At 44.4% G+C, this 18,413-nt stretch overlaps 1 protein-coding gene and 1 non-coding gene across 2 annotated transcripts in view; both read right to left on the bottom strand.

Moving 5' to 3' along the window:
- The window catches only part of LOC124804857 (acetylcholine receptor subunit alpha-L1), a 617,332-nt gene that overhangs the window by 313,472 nt on the left and 285,447 nt on the right, over positions 1-18,413 (bottom strand). The gene's annotated exons all lie outside the window — the stretch shown is intronic.
- Positions 6,151-6,224, bottom strand: Trnal-caa. Its single transcript has one exon. It is a non-coding gene; the product is annotated as a tRNA-Leu (tRNA).

Here is an 18,413-nt window from a genome sequence, read left to right as displayed (position 1 = left end):
AGACTATAGTGGGTCTGCTCTGTGATGACCTACCTACCAACATTCTTCAAAACTTCGAATGACTCTGCTGTGGGTTTGCTCTGTTGTGACCCATTACTTGTCTGCTTGTCGAGAGTCAGCACTGTCTTTCCGTTGGAAGGTCAACACTACTTCTTCAAGACTGCATGGAAATCCACTACTTCTGTGTGCATTTTCTTTTACTGCTCAGACTTTGAGAAAAACACTGCAACTTTACTGTGACGAATGATGAGGACTGTCTTTATGGATTGTGAGAAAGTTTAGCTTTTGACCAACATTGTATCAATAAGTGTGTGCATTTTATATCTTTGTTATTGTAATTATGAAAAATTTTATCAAATCATTATTGGCCACTGCCCAATTTTTAAAATTTTTTGTGGGGAGCATGGGGGCTATGTAAGTAGGCTGTTTAGGTTTTCTTATTGGTAACGTCACCTCTGTATAAAAATCACTGGCTGTGCTGTGTGAAGTCTGTGGCTAGTTTGCATTGTTGTCTGCCATTGTAGTGTTGGGCAGCGGCAGCTGGATGTGAACAGCGCGTAGCGTTGTGCAGCTGGAGGTGAGCCGCCAGCAGTGGTGGATGTGGGGAGAGAGATGGTGGAGTTTTGTAATTTGTCATGAACTGCTATATAAATTATGACTATTAAGGTAAATACATTGTTTGTTCTCTATTAAAATCTTTCATTTGCTAACTATGCCTATCAGTAGTTAGTGCCTTCCGTAGTTTGAATCTTTTATTTAGCTGGCAGTAGTGGCGCTCGCTGTACTGCAGTAGTTCGAGTAACGAAGATTTTTGTGAGGTAAGTGATTTGTGAAAGGTATAGGTTAATGTTAGTCAGGGCCATTCTTTTGTAGGGATTTTTTGAAAGTCAGATTGTGTTGCGCTAAAAAATATTGTGTATCAGTTTAAGCACAGTCCTGTATAATTTTTCAAAGGGGACGTTTCAGTACTGCGGCGTGAACGACATTCATTACGCCAGAGATTGCAATTGTGTGCAGCAAATGATGGCCACCACATTGAACATCTATTGGCCTGACATGTCGGGACACACTCTATTCCACTCCGTAGTTGAAAACGGAAACCACGTGTGTACGTGTACCTCACCCCTCATGGTAATGTACATGTGCGTCAGTGAAAAAGACCAATAAAAAGGTGTTAGCATGTGGACGTAATTTGCTGTTCCAGTCTCTTCTGTACCTAAGGTCCATCACCGTTCCCTTTGGATCCCTACGTAATTCGGTGCTCTCCGATACACACGATCGAACAGCGGAGGAGTGGTACTCAAGCGTCAACTTTAGGTTACAATATCTCCGGATGTAATTAACATTTTACAATGCAACAAACGGCACTGATTACGTATTTGTTTATATGTTCAGATGTGCTAACAAAACTAGCGGGGTTCCATTTCAAAAAAACGTAGGTTTGTGTTAAAAAACATACTTCCGTGCATTTTTTTATGGTTTGTATTAACCAATTACACTAGACCCTCTCCTCACGTTCGGTCTGTGGAATCGATTCGTCAGTATTTGATGTGGTTTACGAAATACATCCAGCGGTAATGTTAGGTGACTCACCCTGTATAGACGTATCTAACCTTATACTTATGCATGAACTTTGTATGTGCATTACGAACGCTGTCATGCCAGAGAAGGAAAGATAAGTAGTGGAGAACTTAAGTAAAGGAGTAAAATAAATTAACGACACAGTTGCAGCATAGTGTCCGTGTGGTCTAGCGGGCTGTCCCGCTTGCGACGCCGTAAGGGGGCGTCGTTGTTTACTTCCGTTCCGTCACGGCATTACGAATGTTGCAAGTTTAGTATTTACGTGAGGTTTTGTGTTTTGTCAACGTGTACCTCAGTCCCTCTCTGTATACGTTTAAGTGTGCTCTTGACAGCGGCGTTGTCAGCATCTTTTGTTTCCATGGACTGCAGGACTATTCCAACAAAGGGTACAATGATTTTTTTTCCGATAAATCAGCCTGTCATGTGTAGTCCAGTTCTTTGGAATTCCACCATTGGCTGGTTGATACTTTTCGTCTGATTTTGGGTCAGGTATACACAGCGTATTTTGACACGGAATCTTCTATTTTCTTTGCTACATTTTGTGAATCGGTTATAAGTCAACAAATTACTGCTTAACGCTCCACTGGTTTGTCACTAGGAGGAACATTGGAGGTCGTATTTTATCTGCGTGATACAGGACCAACGTTGCACCATTACCTTCAATTAACCCTGGATGTTGGAGAGAATAAGTAAACGAAACGCAGAACAAAACATATATGTATTAAATATCAGCAACAGCACATTAATTTATGAAAATTAGAAATAGAACATTTATGTATTAACGTCTAGAAACTTTACTCAGCATACAGTATTTGCATCAAGAAACAGGTAGGAAATTAATAAAAAAAATGGTTCAAATGGCTCTGAGCACTATGGGACTTAACATCTGAGGTCAGCAGTCCCCTAGAACGTAGCTGAGGACATCACACACATCCATGCCAGAGACAGGATTCGAACCTGCGACCGCAGCGGTCGCGTGGTTCCAGACTGTAACACCTAGAGCCGCTCGGCCACTCCGGCCAGCGGAAATTAATACAAAATAACGTCCCTTTCAGAGAAACGGAAATAAAAACGGAAGATGTATCATCAGCCATCGTTTACGATGTCTTCATCAACGTCACAACTATCGGGATAAAACAATGAACAGTGTTGCAGGCATAAATATTGGCTACACCCTTTGCACTTGTATTGAGTGAATCCTGTAGTCTTGTTCGCCCAACATATTTGGCATCGCTTTCGCGTTTTGGTGCCCACGGCAGTTGTGACACTGAGTGTCGCAGGTGTTTCATTTTGGGAAAAAGGTTCCCGAAGCCGGACTGAAATAGTCCGAGGCAAGTGGGGCAGCAGCGAACTATTTAGCATCTGGCCTCTTATTAGTTCTTTACTCAGATTACGGAGGAAGATTCGGCGGGCCGGCACTTAGATTCCGTTTCCTAGACATATGATCTGGCTGTTTATGCCAGGAAAATTCTACATCGCGTAAAAAATAACCATTGGCCTACGTCTTGTGCATGTTTGAACACATTTTGTTGACCACGTCCATACCTATTTTATGGCGATTGTAATGGGTAAACTGTGGTGTCACCAGCAGACACCACACTAGCTAGGTGGTAGCCTTTAAATCGGCCGCGGTCCGTTAGTATACGTCGGACCCGCGTGTCGCCACTATCAGTGATTGCAGATCGAGCGCCGCCACACGGCAGGTCTAGTCTAGAGAGACTCCCTAGCACTCGTCCAGTTGTACAGCCGGCTTTGCTAGCGATGGTTCACTGTCTACATACGCTCTCATTTGCACAGACGACAGTTTAGCATAGCCTTCAGCTACGTCATTTGCTACGACCTAGCAAGGTGCCATATTCAGTTACTATGTCTTCTGAACAGAAAATATTGTGACTCATGTACCGCCAAGAGCGACGTTCATCATTAATGGATTAAAGTTAAGTATCAAACTAGCTACGTCCACTTTCTGAATTCTAATTCCTTGTCATTTTCCAGACCTCATGTCAGCATAGTTCTTCCCTCCTCACGCCAGCCGGCGTGAGTTAAAACGCGTGCATTTCGGCCAACACGGTGTTGGCTCTTCTGCCAACACTACATAAACACTTCCGGTTTCTTTTGTCCCCGGTTGCCTCGTCAATCGCTCCATCCATTGCCATGCTGGAAATCACAATGACGTTTTCCTTATTATATTTATTTTGGGGCACATTCGACACCATAGTGCCCTCTTTGCGGAATGCAAACATACTAGAAAACGCTTCTCTCCTCTTTATGTCTTTCAATTCATTGGGGATTTCCCATTTGTTCTTTTTGAGTGTTCCCACGTAGGTATTTCGCGGCCAAGTCGTGAAGAAGAGTAGTGTCGCTAAACCAGTTTCCAGTAGTGATATCTCGGCCAGAGTTAGCTAGAGGAGTAACCGGACGTTCAACCACGTCTACGGGTTTGTTTCTAACCTGGAAAGTACCGTAGGGTTGCCTTTCTGCGTAAATTTCCATGTTCCATGTGTAGTATACACTTGAGTCTACTGCAGCTAGTATCTTCAACCCGTATTTTCAGGGCTTGGACGGAATATACTGGATGAAATTACACCTGCCTCTGAATACCTCTAACTTCTCGTCCACTGTAACATCTTCTCCTGCACAATAACATTGTTGGCAGTTCAGTGCAAACTTACGAAAAATGTCCCTAATAGGGGCAAGACGATCTAGAGCTTTCGCCCTTCTCTTGTTTCTGTGTTATCAAATCTAAGAAACCGAAGTCAGAAACGGAACCACACGGGAGTCATGGTAAGTCGGAAAATCTCAATCCCGAATCAGTCGTTAGCCAGTAAATCCTCGATGTTTAGTTTTCCAGATTTTTGGAGCCCAGCAATATATAAAAGCCCAATAAACGCTTTCACCTTTGTTCGATCAGTGGGTCTGACGTCTCTTTCCAGTGAATAGTGATCTTTCAAGGAATCGAGATATTGTTTAGTGAAACGTACAATGATGTCCAAAATGTTGCCATCAAATAAACATGCCCACGTGTCTAAAATTGTATGTCTGTCCCGAGCTCTACGAATCGGGCCCAGGATTTTCCTAAGTAGCTTATGTTTCCCACTTTTCGACGAACAATAAGGATTTGTTTGCAGGAAATGGAGTCGATGACTTTCCTGCCCTTCTTTTTATGGCAAACATGGAATTCATCGTCCTCTTCGCCCTCAGATGAAATATTCGCGTCGCTTTGCTCCGTTTCGGAACTGTCCTGACGTTCATCGATGATTTCCTCCGTATCCGTGTCTTCTGGTACATCGCACACTGTGTGCCGTAGGCTAGGTACCAGGACTGAAGGACCTGGTGCGGAACCCGAGAAACTCGAAATGTCATTATGACTCATGACACATCCGTCAAATAGGAGTTCGTGAATATTTTCGGTGTCAGACGGATTATTGAGATCATATTTTGGTCCAGTGTCCGTAATGACCTGTAACAAGACGACGATAGTATACTATCATCCAGATACATTCATAGATAGCCAAAAAGACAGTACATATATCACGTATAACATATATAGTCGCGTTGTATCTGTGAGATACGCGCACTTATTTATCTACGGTATTTTATCGGCGAGTAAATGACTATGAGTGAGAAACTTATATCAAGCATGAAAATCGAAAAGCAGACACAATGCACTATAGTCGCGTGGTATCTCTGCGGTATAAAACGGCCTCACACCCATCAAACTGAAGCGCACAAGGTCACCGTACGACTGGCACTCGTCGCGCAACTAGGTAGAAGAATAGGAAAGGGGGGAGCTTGGTCCGCACACACGCGGACCGCCTAGTATGAGAATACGTAGTTTTGTATCTGAGAGATGATACGCGACCACTGGATTGTTAAACGCCGTGCTCAAGTTTCCTTTCCATCACACAGATGACTCAGCTAATAGTCTGCTGCTTGTCAACGCTAACGTGGAATACACGAGTGTTCGTGTCTTCCGAGATAGATAATGTTTATCTTAAAGACGTTTTGCTTTAGTATGATGAGGTCGAAAACATTCGCCTAGAGCGGTGGTCCAGCCGGCACAGCGGAATACGTTCCACAGAAATGCGAGTGAAACAGAGTATCCCTTCTCATTTAGAAGTATGAGGTTAACGTATTGCACTGCATACAGTATGGTGTGTAACGTGGTGTAACGAGAGTCATCATCTTCGTACCAGTTGCCCGAGAAGGGCTGTTGTTTTGCGATCTTCTCTTGAATCGCGGCTTAAGTTAACGGTAGCGGACCTAGTCCCCAATGGAACTGAATCTGGGGCTCGACAAACCTACGTCAATGAATCCCACCTGACAGATGTGAATTTCGTTGCGGGTGATTTTCCACCAGAACGAACCAAGACGATTTCCGATGGGATGCTGAAGTGATCCAAAACAAGAGACACCGCACACAAGATGTCGTTCCACCCTCCCTCATCCCCGGCCCCAATCCCATCTCCACCCCTCTTTAACCTCGTGCATGTGCTTATTCTCTAGATGGTATGGGTGGAGTCAAAATCTACTGACCTGACAGGAAACTTCCTGGCAGATTAATACTGTGTGCCCGACCGAGACTCGAACTCGGGACCTTTGCCTTTTGCGGGCAAGTGCTCTACCACTGAGCTACCGAAGCACGACTCACGCCCGGTACTCACAGCTTTACTTCTTGCAATATCTCGTCTCCTAGTTGGTAGAGCACTTGCCCGCTAAAGGAAAAGTCCCGAGTTCGAGTCTCGGTCGGGCACACAGTTTTAATCTGCCAGGAAGTTTCATATCAGCGCACACTCCGCTGCAGAGTGAAAATCTCATTCTACTGACCTGACAGTTGGGATGGATGGTTCCGGTGCTCCTTCGATTTCCGCAGATGTTTCCTCTGGACCTCTCCTGAGGTCGGAAGACGTGCCGTGCTTTTCGCTTCGTTCCATCCGTTGAGTCACAGCATCTCCTGTTCCCTTGCCTAGTACTCTCGATGGCGGCACAATTTCCTTGTTTGTACAGAAGCCGGAATTGAGAGTAGTTTCACTTGATGTGCCTTCTGTGACGCCAGGCCTGTGGTCTGCTTGTCTTGTTGACCTGGGTGTGTCGCTTTCACTTGTGGTTCCTCCAGTGCAGACAGCTTCCGATTCAGTGACTTTGGAACAATCCCCTCACCTCTCCGCCGTGGAGGATAACTCGCCACGCGGCCGCAGTAAGCGTCGAATCCAGACGGATCTTGCTATTCCAAAGAAAATGCAGTAACATAAAGGTCCGGCATGACGTAGCACCCTCCCTCAGATTCGTCCATCGATGCGGCAATGTATTGTGACGGTCGAGAGGTAGATAAGTCTCTCTCTCCATTATTTTGCCGTTTCTATCTGTTCCTATTGTGACTGCTGACTCGAACTTAGACCTTCATTACCCTAAATGTTAATATAATTGAATCAGATTTACGTCTGGCTTCGTTAAGTCAGTATATACAGGGTGATTCACGTAGATATGCAAATATTTTAATATGTTATTGCCGCGTGGGATTAGCCGAGCTCTCTAAGGCGCTGCAATCAAGGACTATGCAGCTGGTCCCGGCGGAGGTTCGAGTCCTCTCTCGGTCATGGTTGTTTATGTTTGTCCTTAAGATAGTTTAGGTTAAGTATTGTGTAAGCTTAGGGACTGATGACCTTAGCAGTTAAGTCCCATAAGATTTCACACACATTTGAACATCTTTTTGAATATGTTATTCTAAGGCTAATAAAAGATTTTGCCTGAAATTTATCAAATTCGCTAATATGAAGCATCGCAAAACTGTAAGAGGTTAAAGTACAGCATGACTTCCATTTACTTGGTTGTTATTGATCCAGTGACTCTAATAAAACATATCGCAGACGTGTATCTGCAGTAGTTTTTCTGAACATCCAGAGAAGCTAAGAAGTAATTTCGTAAAATTTTTAATTTATTAATCACTTGTCTCATTTTTTCTTTTAGTTCCCGACAGTGGCACAAAGATTTCAAGAGAATTTATAGAGAATTTAATTTTGGGAAAATGATGCTAATAACGTTAGTTGAAACAGTGTGATTGTGTCAGATAGTTTGCTTTTATTAATACCATAGCACAAGTGAATTCATGTTAAACTTCAGTTAGATACATTGTTTCTATTATGTTCTTTGAGTGAACAATACAGAGCCGGCCGGTGTGGCCGAGCGGTTCTAGGCGCTTCAGTCTGGAATCACGCGACCGCTACGGCGGTCGATGGTTCGAATCCTGCCTCGGGCATGGATGTGTGTGGTGTCCTGAGGTTAGTTAGGTTTAAGTAGTTCTAAGTTCTATGGGACTGACGACCTCAGATGTTTAGTCCCACAATGCTCAGAGCCATTTGAACCATTTGAACAGTACAGAACACTAACTCGTTTAGAGGTTAGGAAACGACTGAAACAACTCATTAACGGTTGCCAACAATGACATAAAGGTCTCTCCATTCTTAATGGAAAGCAAACAAATTTACTTGTATAATAATATTTGCTTCTCTGTATGTTCTGGAAAATTACTGCAGATACACGTCTGGGACATGTTTTATTAGATTCACCACACCAATAACCACAAAATAAATGGAATTTGTGCTTTGCTTCAACCTTGTACAGTTTTGCGATGGCTTCATACTAGCCAAATTGCTATATTTCAGGCAAAATATTTTATTTGCTGTAACTCCGTAACTAAACATTTGCGGACCTATGTTTACACGAATTTTTTTGCTTAGTTTTACTTGTAGAATAACATATTAAAATATTTGCATACGTTCGTGAATCACCCTGTATATAATTCCTGTGCTAATATTATACTTTGCGAAAAGTTATATTCAGCAGTTTTGCTCTTCCTAGATTTCAGATTGTTTTTAATGTGATTCCTGAATGTGCGAAGGGTACCGCCCGTTTCTTTCGTGACGGTATTCCCGCTGCCGGTATTGAAATACTTCGTTCTTGTAGGAGGGTAGGGTGTCGTGTTTTTGAAATGAAATGTGTGTGAAATCTTATGGGACTTAACTGCTAAGGTTATCAGTCCCTAAGCTTACACACTACTTAACCTAAATTATCCTAAGGACAAACACACACACACCCATGCCCGAGGGAGGACTCGAAACTCCGCCAGAACCAGCCGTAGTGTTTTTGGCCTCACCCTTCTTGTTCTATATGCCCCGTCTGGTCCAAGTCATACAGAGGCGCGTTCGCGAAATAGGAGGTCGTCTCTCTTTTACGCAAGAGTGTTTGGTGTCTCGTATGACGTGGCAATTTAACAGTGTTTTACGTCCTAGCGATCAGTCCCCACATTATAATTTTTGTTGTTAACGAAGCGAAGTGGTTCATTCGATGCTTTTGCGTGACATGTGGGAGCAGAAATATCCCATCTTGGTTAGGTACACGTTTTTTATCGCCTCTTCTTGTAGCCATATCGACAGGGAAAATTTATGTCATTGTTCCTATGATAGGATTCTTGTGTTTGACGTTATCTCGGTTTCATTACCCGACGGCTGTGCTCCGGCGCCTAGTGTAAACCTAGAACGGGAGCCTACGAAACTGTTTCGGGCACAATGGATGCAGAATGTATCCCACTTTATGGATAGCGCTCTCGATAAGTAGTGGGCGCCGTGTGGGAGGGATGCCGCCACATTCTTCGCTGATGGATTCGTGGACAGATTTAACGAAGCAGAAACTCCGTCATCCCTTATAATATCACACTGTGCTGCTCGAGAGGGACAGATAGAGATTTTATTACTCTCCTTTTTGCCAACTATACGAACGAGCGGATGACACGCGTCTACAGAACCAAGACGTTCGCCGAATTAAAGCAAAGCTGCTGCAGCTCAAGAGGCTTCAGATCGCGGGGTTACTGGTCAAATCTAAGCCTGAGTTGACAAACTGCCTATTGGCTTCTGTCTCGGGTTCTTCGGCCGACGTTCATCTAATGATTTTTCTGACGTTTCGCCAGCACGAGTGGTTCGCATTGTCAAAGCTTCACCCTCCATTGCCGGTGGTGAGCCTTAACAATTTTGTAAGCTTGAGTTGCTTGTCGAATGGGAACTGATACCACAGTACCACCTGCTTCACCAACAGTCGCGACGTCGTCGATCCTTGATTACGTTTCTAACAGTTACTGCAGGGCACCATATGGCTGGGAAAAGTGGCATTGTTCGCGCTCTCCACCACTACTACGCGAAGCTATGCATATAGTGGATAACGATGTGAGATCCTGTGCCGAATGATGCTGGAGTCCTAAGTTGGAGAATCATTCTTGCTCAGAACGTTGGATTTTTGGCAATAGTTCATGCAGATTAGGTACTTACTCTTATCGCTGTTCTCCGTTTCGTAAATCTCCCGGTCCTGATGGTCTCCCTATGGAGTTTTATGACCGCTTTCGGACCCTCTTGGGTGCGACGTTTTCAGCAATATTAAACGATTTTATGCAGGGGAAAACCATGCCCACAGCCTTCAAGGAGATTGCAACGGTATTGCAGAATGAGATTTTCACTCTGCAGCGGAGTGTGCGCTGATACGAAACTTCCTGGCAGATCAAAACTGTTTTCCTGACCGAGACTCGAACTTGGGATCTTTGTCTTTCGCGGGCAAGTGCTCTACCAACTGAGCTACCCCAGCACGACTCACGACCCGTCCTCACGGCTTCAATTCTGCCAGTAAATCGTCTCCTACCTTCCAAACTTCGCAGAAGATCTTCTGCGAACGTTGCAGAACTAGCACTCCTGGAAGAGACATGGCTTAGCCACAGCCTGGGGGATGTTTCCAGAATGAGCTTCTGCGAAGTTTGGAAGGTAGGAGACGAGGTACTGGCAGAACTGAAGCTGTGAGGAGGGGTCGTGAGTCGTGCTTGGGTATCTTAGATGGTAGAGCACTTGCCCGCGAAAGGCAAAGGTCTCGAGTTCGACTCTCACTCCGGCATACAGTTTTAATCTACCAGGAAGTTTCACAACTGTATTAATACCGAAACACATCGGCCAAGTCAATGTGGATTTCCTTCGTCCTCTCGTCTTGTTTAATTTTGATTATAAAACTGTTGTGTAGGCAGTCAATAGGAGGTCATCTTCTCTGTTGGCGAACGTGATTGGAGGGCGTCAGAGTTGTTCGATTTTGACTTCAGTAGGGTAGTACTGGGATTTGATTTCAATTGCTGCAGTCGTTTCTGTCCACTGTGCACCTGATTTTTGGGATTTTAACAAGGTATTGGACCATGTTTCTCATAGTTATTTGGCCCATGTATTGGAGGTGACCGGTTTTACCCGTTAGGCTCATATAGTTCGTTTCAGGACATCGCAACGAAGATACTTCTCAACTGTCAGCTAGCGCCGCCGATCGCGATTTAGTGTGTGTGTATCCCAGGGTAGCCCGCTTTCCGCGTCCTTCTTTGTCCTCTCTCTGGAACCACTGCTTCTCCGTCTCTTACTTCCGTTACGAGGAATGACCCTTTCTAGTGCGACCTTCAACGGTTCGGGCGCATGAGAAGTTTCCCTTGTTAATGGTGGAGTTACATGATCATTGTCGAGTGTCTGGTGCAAGGATGAACGAGGTCAAAAGTAAATTTTTTACACTGCGGAGCTTCGATGATGAACTTCCGTGGGCTACTGCTGTAGACCGTCATACGTCATTGGAGGATATCGTCGATAGTTGCCTTCTGAAAAAGACGACACTTAACTGGAAAACTGTAACTGACAAAATCTAGGGAGGCCATACGGGAACACGAACGGCGCTAACTTACTGTTTTCTAGAAAGCTCGCATTTTCCATACGTACGTGTTCTGAAAGACATTTCACTTTGCTTAATGGCTCTCAGTACCTGCGATGATGACAAAAGAACTGCAGTAATTGCCTGGGCGGCTTTTCTGGACACAATGCGACCAAACCACGTAAATATAAGGTTTAGGCCTGTGTGATGTCAAGACCAAAGCTTCTGCTTTATACATTTGGAGCACGACTTTGATTATTACTAAGGCCTCACATACTTCTAGAGCTCGGGTGCTCACACTTGGGCGTTCGCTGAGTCTTGCTTCGCCTGTTAATGCTGGTCGCCTTCATTTTGAACTACGGCACATCAGAGAATTTTACCTTGCCGTGAGCTGTTTGGATGCCGATATACTGCAACGGCCAGCTTGCTTGGAAGGTTTGATGTGTCACAGTCCCATTGTCGCCGCTGGATTCCCTGGAAGACAGGGTGGAGGATGTTACGCTCCAGGTTAATACGATGTCATTGGCCTCTTCTTGTAATAATTTGATCCCCGATGATGACCATTTCCATCGGACTGGGTTTAGTGACACTGCAAAAAGTAGTACGTGTGCTGTTGTTGATACAATCCAATATCGACTTAGTCTGCTGTGGGCATTTCGCGAAGTGGTATTGTCTCCGGAAACAACTGGCTTTCCTTACCAGATCTGTTATCATCGTCTACATCACTGATACTGTTCTGTGGCATGCAAATTCGTATTTTTTCGTGAGCAACGTCTAATACAATAACGTTGCTGCTAGATCATTCTGTACTCTTTCTGGTTGCACATGATAGGGCAGACGATCACTTGGCTTTTCGCCAGTATACGCATTCTGCAGTGGGGAAATGCCCCACATTCTTTTGTGAACATGCTCACATGTACGTTTTAAAGGCAGGGCATTGACTGAGGTCGGATAGGTTTACCGGACACTTAATATGTGTAGAAATGCATAACAGCACTCATGTGAGAGAGGACTAGAATTGCAGTAATGGCTGGTGGGTAGCGGAATCGTAACCGTACAGATGCATTTTATAAAAATATAAACTTTCAGTGCAGCGTAGTTAGCAAAGGTGTTACATTGCAGCCTTGCTGTGTTAAATACAGGGTGTACACAAAGTCTGGGGACACTTTCAATTATTTATTGCGCAAGACACAAACATTGTACAGATATCATACATACGTCATTTTGAAGAGAAACCCAGAAAGTTTTTTTTTCATGTGTACCGCTAGAGCGCAGTTTTTTAATTTGCCGGTAGTCAGCGCTAGTCGCAAACATGGCGAATTCGGGTGCTGAGCGAGCTTTCTGTGTGTTGAAGTTCGACAAAAACAAATGTGCTACAGCTGTTCGATGGATGTTTAGAACCAAGTACGGCAAGAAACCACCAACAAGGAAGCCCATTTACCACTGGCACAACAAATTCGTTACGACGAGTTGCTTGTTCAAAAATGGCTCAAATGGCTCTGAGCACTATGGGACTTAACTTCTAAGGCCATCAGTCCCCTAGAACTTAGAACTACTTAAACCTAACTAACCTAAGGACATCACATACATCCATGTCCGCGGCAGGATTCGAACCTGCGACTGTAGCGGTCGCGCGGTTCCAGACTGTAGCGCCTAGAACCACTCGGCCACCACCGCCGGCACGGGTTGCTTGTGCCCGGCAGAGAGAAGCGGACGTCCCGTTGCGAGTGAAGTGAGTGTGGAGGGCGTACGAGAGACACTCATGAGTCCAAAGAAATCGGTGTGTCGTGCATCCCGTGAACTCGAAATGGCTCCAATGACAGTGTGGAAAGTCCTGCGACAGAAGCTGTCTATGAAACCATTCAAATTGGAGCTAGTGCAGTAGCTGAATGACGACGACAAAGACAAGCGTTTTGAGTTTTGTTCGCAGTTGCAACATTTGAATGAGTATCGGTATGGCATTGTTGATCCCTTAATTTTTACCGACGAAGCCACTTTTCACACTAATGGGAAACTGAACTGGCATAACCGTCGGATATGGAGTACAAAGCACCCACACGTATGCACTGAATTTGAGCGTCATGCGTCAAAGGTAAATGTTTTTTGTGCCTTGTCACGTCGAAAACTGTACGGGCCATTCTTCTTCGCCAAGGGCACTGTCACTGGATGTTCTACTTGGACATGTTGCAGCAATGGCTGATACCTCAAATGCAATCGGACTCTCCGTTCATCTTTCAGCTGGATGGGGCTCCACCCCATTTTCGTCGTGAAGTTCGTGGGTATCTGAAGACGGAGATACCGCATAGATGGATCGGCCGTGCTGCAGAAGGGGACAGCTGTTTCATAACACGGCCTCGCCGATCACCAGATCTCACTCAGTGTGACTTTTTTCTGTGGGGATACATTATAGATCTGGTGTATGTACTGCCTCTACCACGTGATGTAGCGGAGCTTCGGGAGAGAATACGGGAGGCGACTGCCACAGTCGACGATGCCATGCTGGTATGGCAAGAACTTGACTACCGTATTTACGTCTGCCAGGTCACTCATAGTTCGCGTATCGAATGTTTGTAAAAAAACTTGCACAGTTTCTTTTCAAAATGCAATATGTATGACATCTGCACAATGTTTAGTTATTGTGCAATAAATAATTAAAAGTGTTCTCGTGCTTTATGTACACCCTGTATACACATACATATTTTTTACCTTCATGTTTCCTACATGGTTATGGGACTTTGATATGAGATTAATGGAAAACATTTTTGTAAAAAAAAAAAAAAAAGAAAAGAAAAAAAAGAAATGGTAAGTGCATGCACGTCAACCAAAAAAGAAAAGAAAAGAAAGCGAGTCGAGCACTAGAGTCCAGCACTGTATATCCTAAGTTCAATCCCAGATACGGACGGTGATTTTTTGCGTTCCAGTCCGCTCAAGATGCCAAAGGTCCACTCACTCCGCTATCAAAATGAGTACCGGGTATCTTTCCCAGAGGCAGAAGCCAGGCGTGACGATAGGATCACCCCCACCCCCCCTCTCCCACTCCCCATTCCCCACCTCGTACCACGGCGAAGGCACGAGCAGCCACACACACTTTCACTTTATTGTCAATATCAATTAAATTCTTCAGCAGCCGTGTAACTAAGATGTTATTTTATTTTATTTTGACAACAACCAGTTTCGGCATTCCACTATGGCACCTTGAGGCCCCATATGCACCTCTCAAAATAAATGATAATCCCATACAGTGCCATATATCCCTAGATTTCCTGAATTCAAACCGCTTCACGAGAGCTTCACTCGAAGACTCACCAACTCGACTACCAAGTCTTCGAATGAAGCACTTGTGAAACGGTTTGAATTCACGAAATCAACGGATACATGGCACTGTATGGGATTACCGTTTATTTTGAGAGATGCATATGGGGCCTGAAGATGCCATAGTAGATTGCCGAAACTGGTCGTCGTCAAAATAAAATAAAATCTTAGCTACATGGCTGTTGGTGAATGTCATTGATACTGACAATTACTTAACCAGCTGATGTCCCCTGTTAATGATGGACCAACAGATATTTTCACTTTAATCTGCAACGGTGAAAGATAATTGTTGGTGCGCAAGTTTGGTATTTATTCGTTTCACATATAATTTCACTTAATTCAAATTGCTTACCTTTTGGTCGCAGGAACGATGCGGCTGATGAAGAAGCAGAAGAAGAAGAAGAAAAGAGGGAAAACACACTCCCGTGCTTTGTTCACTCGACGTAGATAGATAGCTATTCAGGTTTAACCTGAAATGGAGGCTGAAAATACGAAACACCAGTTACTAACATTCAAATTTGTTATCTCTTACATTGTTCTCGATATCTCTGACGTCTTAACGTAAAAACATTGTTCGGAGAATACTGATCTGTGTCAATTACACACAGTCGACAACTATGAAACTTACTTTTTTCGTCAGTGTGAATGAGAAGACCTTACATACTTTATTGTCACATCGTATATCGTCACTTCATAATGGACTGCTAGTACGATATTTGTTTTTGTGCCAGTGAATGTGATTTCACCCAGAGGAAGGCATAGGACCATTATTCTTTTCGCGGCTGCGGCCTCCTATATGAAGATATTTCGAATTTAAAGTTGTCACTGGCTCTCAGTGACTGTTGAATTATTTTGTGCGTGTAGCAATATACAACTGCCTTAAGTTGATTGCAATAATTTGGTTAGAACGGTACACGGGAATGCAGCTTGCTACAATTTTCAAAGACAGCTTTTTTTTTAATATTTTGATCACAGCTGGAGGCAGAATCTGTAGAAAGAATCTTCGTAAGGACAAAGTGAAATGCAATCAGCACAGACCCTCTGCAACTGAATAGTTGTATTTCACTTTATCTTTAAAACTGAATCTGATAATTTTACGCTAAGGTTTTTTAAACGTTTGGTAAGCTGAAAGATCTTTAAATGTACACTTCAATGAAAAGGGCAGTGCATCGGCGGAGCTCTCATTCTTACTCAAGGTGATTTATGTGAAGAGGTTTCCGACGGGGTGATGGCCGCACGAAAGACTCAGAATGTGGTGTGGTAGTTGGAGCTAGACGCATGGGACATTCCATTTCGGAAATGGTTAGGGAATTCACCATTCCGAGGTCCACCGTGGCAAGAGTATTCCGAGAACACCAAATTTCAGACATTACATCTCACTACGGACAACACAGTGGCCGGAGGCCTTCACTTAACGATCGAGAGCAGAGGCGTCTGCGTAGAGTTGTCAGTGCTAACAGACAAGCAACACTACGTGAAACAACCGCAGAAACGGGAAGAAAGTATCCGTAAGGACAGTGAGGCAAGATGTGACGTTAATGGACTATGGCAGCAGACGACCGACGAGAGTGGCTGTGCGAACAGCACGACATCCTCTGCAGTGCCTCTCCTGGGCTCGTGACCACATCAGTTGAACACTAGACTACCATGGTCTGATGAGATTTCAGTTGGTAAGAGCCGATGGTAGGGTTCAACTGGGCGCAGACCTCACTAAGTCATGGATCCAAGTTGTCAACAAGGCACTGTGCATGCTGGTGGTGGCTCCATAAGGGTGTGTGTGTTTGCATGGAATTTTCTGGATTCTCTGTTCCAACTGAACCGATCACTGACTGGAAATAGTTATGTTCGGCTACTCGGAGACCACCTGCAGCCGTTCATGGACTTCTTGTTCCCAAGCAACGATATTCCATCAGCGGGCCACAGTTGTTCGCCATTGATTTCAAGAACATTCTGGACATTTCGAGCGAATGATTTTTCACCCAGATCGCCCGACATGAATGCCATAGAACAGGGCTTCCCAACGTGTGGTCCGCGGACCCCTTAGGGAGTCCACCGCCTCTTTCTAGGGGGTCTGCGGCCACCTTTCACCAAATCGTGTAAAATAATGAGTAACATTACTGAATAAAGATGTGAAAATCAAATTCATCACTATTTTTTTTTTCGTGTGTAAAACATGTTTTCTTTTACTTCAGGTCGTATTCTCAAGCAGCCTTTGCTGTTCTTAAGCGAGAACACATACACAGTTTAGTGCCGGAGAATGCGGCTTCTCTGATCGACTGTTTCGCTACAATACGGGGGTCGTTTGTGCGCCGGCTCACGGCGCTAGATGCGGTGAAATCTTTTACGCATGCGCGGAGCGAGCTTTGTCGACCAATCAGCGAACAGTTTGGACGTGACGTTGATTGCTCTTGGAGAAAGGCAGCTCCAACGTGTGAACTGTCAATTACAAAGTAATTTTAATCAGGCTATAGTGTGTTGAAAAAAGGGAGTAAATCCACTAGCAAGTGTCTGGATACAGTGGGAATTCAAATTGGATCGTTAATTTCAAGTTGTTTTCATTCATCTCTAAACAAAAGACTATTCATACTTTGGGGGGGGGGGGGGTCATTTGGAACATGGCACTTGCATTAAGAAGCTTTCAGTTCCCATGGGTTTCGCTCTGAAAGTTACTGTGCTCTTGACTGATTAGGGGTCCGCCATGGATTTTCGACTGAAGATGGGGTCCGCCAGCTGAAAAGGTTGGGAATCCCTGCCATAGAACATTTATAAGGAATAATCGAGGGGTCACTTCGTGCACAACATCCTCCACCGGCAACACTTTCTCAATTAAGGACGGCTATAGAGTCAGCATCGCTCAGTATCTCTGCAGCGGACTTCCAATGAGTTGTTGAGTCCATGCCATGTCGAGTTTCTGCACTATGCTGGGCAAAATAAAGCTATGCTGAATTATTGTGCTAGGGGTTTGGTGGAAACATTTATCGAAGATTATCATGCATTAGTAAAGGTCTAGCTTTTAGAATACAGGGTTAATAGTATTTAAATCGACAAACTCTGGGAGGTTGTAGGGGACATCAAAACAAATATTTTTTCATAATGTCATTTTTCCCTATGAGGAGTATTTAAACCGATACAGGAAGATTTCTTTGGCGGCAAATTAATTAAACCAAGAAACACTTATTCAATTTTGTATGACCAAGAGACAACACATTAACGCAACCTAATTTCAATTACAGTAGATTTTCAAAAATGCCTCAGTTGACACGTAAACAAAGGTTACACCGTCGGATCATGTTCTGTCTGACACGGGCAAAAACCCCAGGAGTACACTGAATTGTTCCTGCTGATGCTGCTGCTACTATATAGGCAACAAATTGCTCTTCTGATGCTGCAAGGTTGCTGCAACAAGGTAGCGCATCTCTCCCCACACAAAAAGTCCAGAGAGGACATGTCTGGTGATCGAACAGGCCATGGTACAGGACCACCTCTGCCAATCCACGTTTCTGGGAACAGTCGGTCCAGGAATCGACGCACACGACGACTAAAATGAGCTGGCGCTCCGTCATGTGGAACCACATGCGGTGTCTTGTAGGGAGCGGGACGTCTTCGAGCAATTCTGGCAATACTCTGGCGAGAAAGCTGTAATAGTGCCTCCCATTTAATGGCCTAGGTAGCAGATACGGCCCAATTAAACAGTCCCCAACAACACCGACCCACACATTAACGAAGACCCGCACTTGATGAGCGCTAGTAACTGTGGCATGTGGGTTATCCTCACTTCAAAATGCGAACTGTGCATGTTGAAGACTCCATCA

This window comes from Schistocerca piceifrons, chromosome 7, assembly GCF_021461385.2.
Source record: "Schistocerca piceifrons isolate TAMUIC-IGC-003096 chromosome 7, iqSchPice1.1, whole genome shotgun sequence".
NCBI lineage: Eukaryota > Metazoa > Arthropoda > Insecta > Orthoptera > Acrididae > Schistocerca > Schistocerca piceifrons.
The sequence above is the reverse complement of the archived record's forward strand: the minus strand, read 5'-3'. Positions and strand labels throughout refer to the sequence as shown.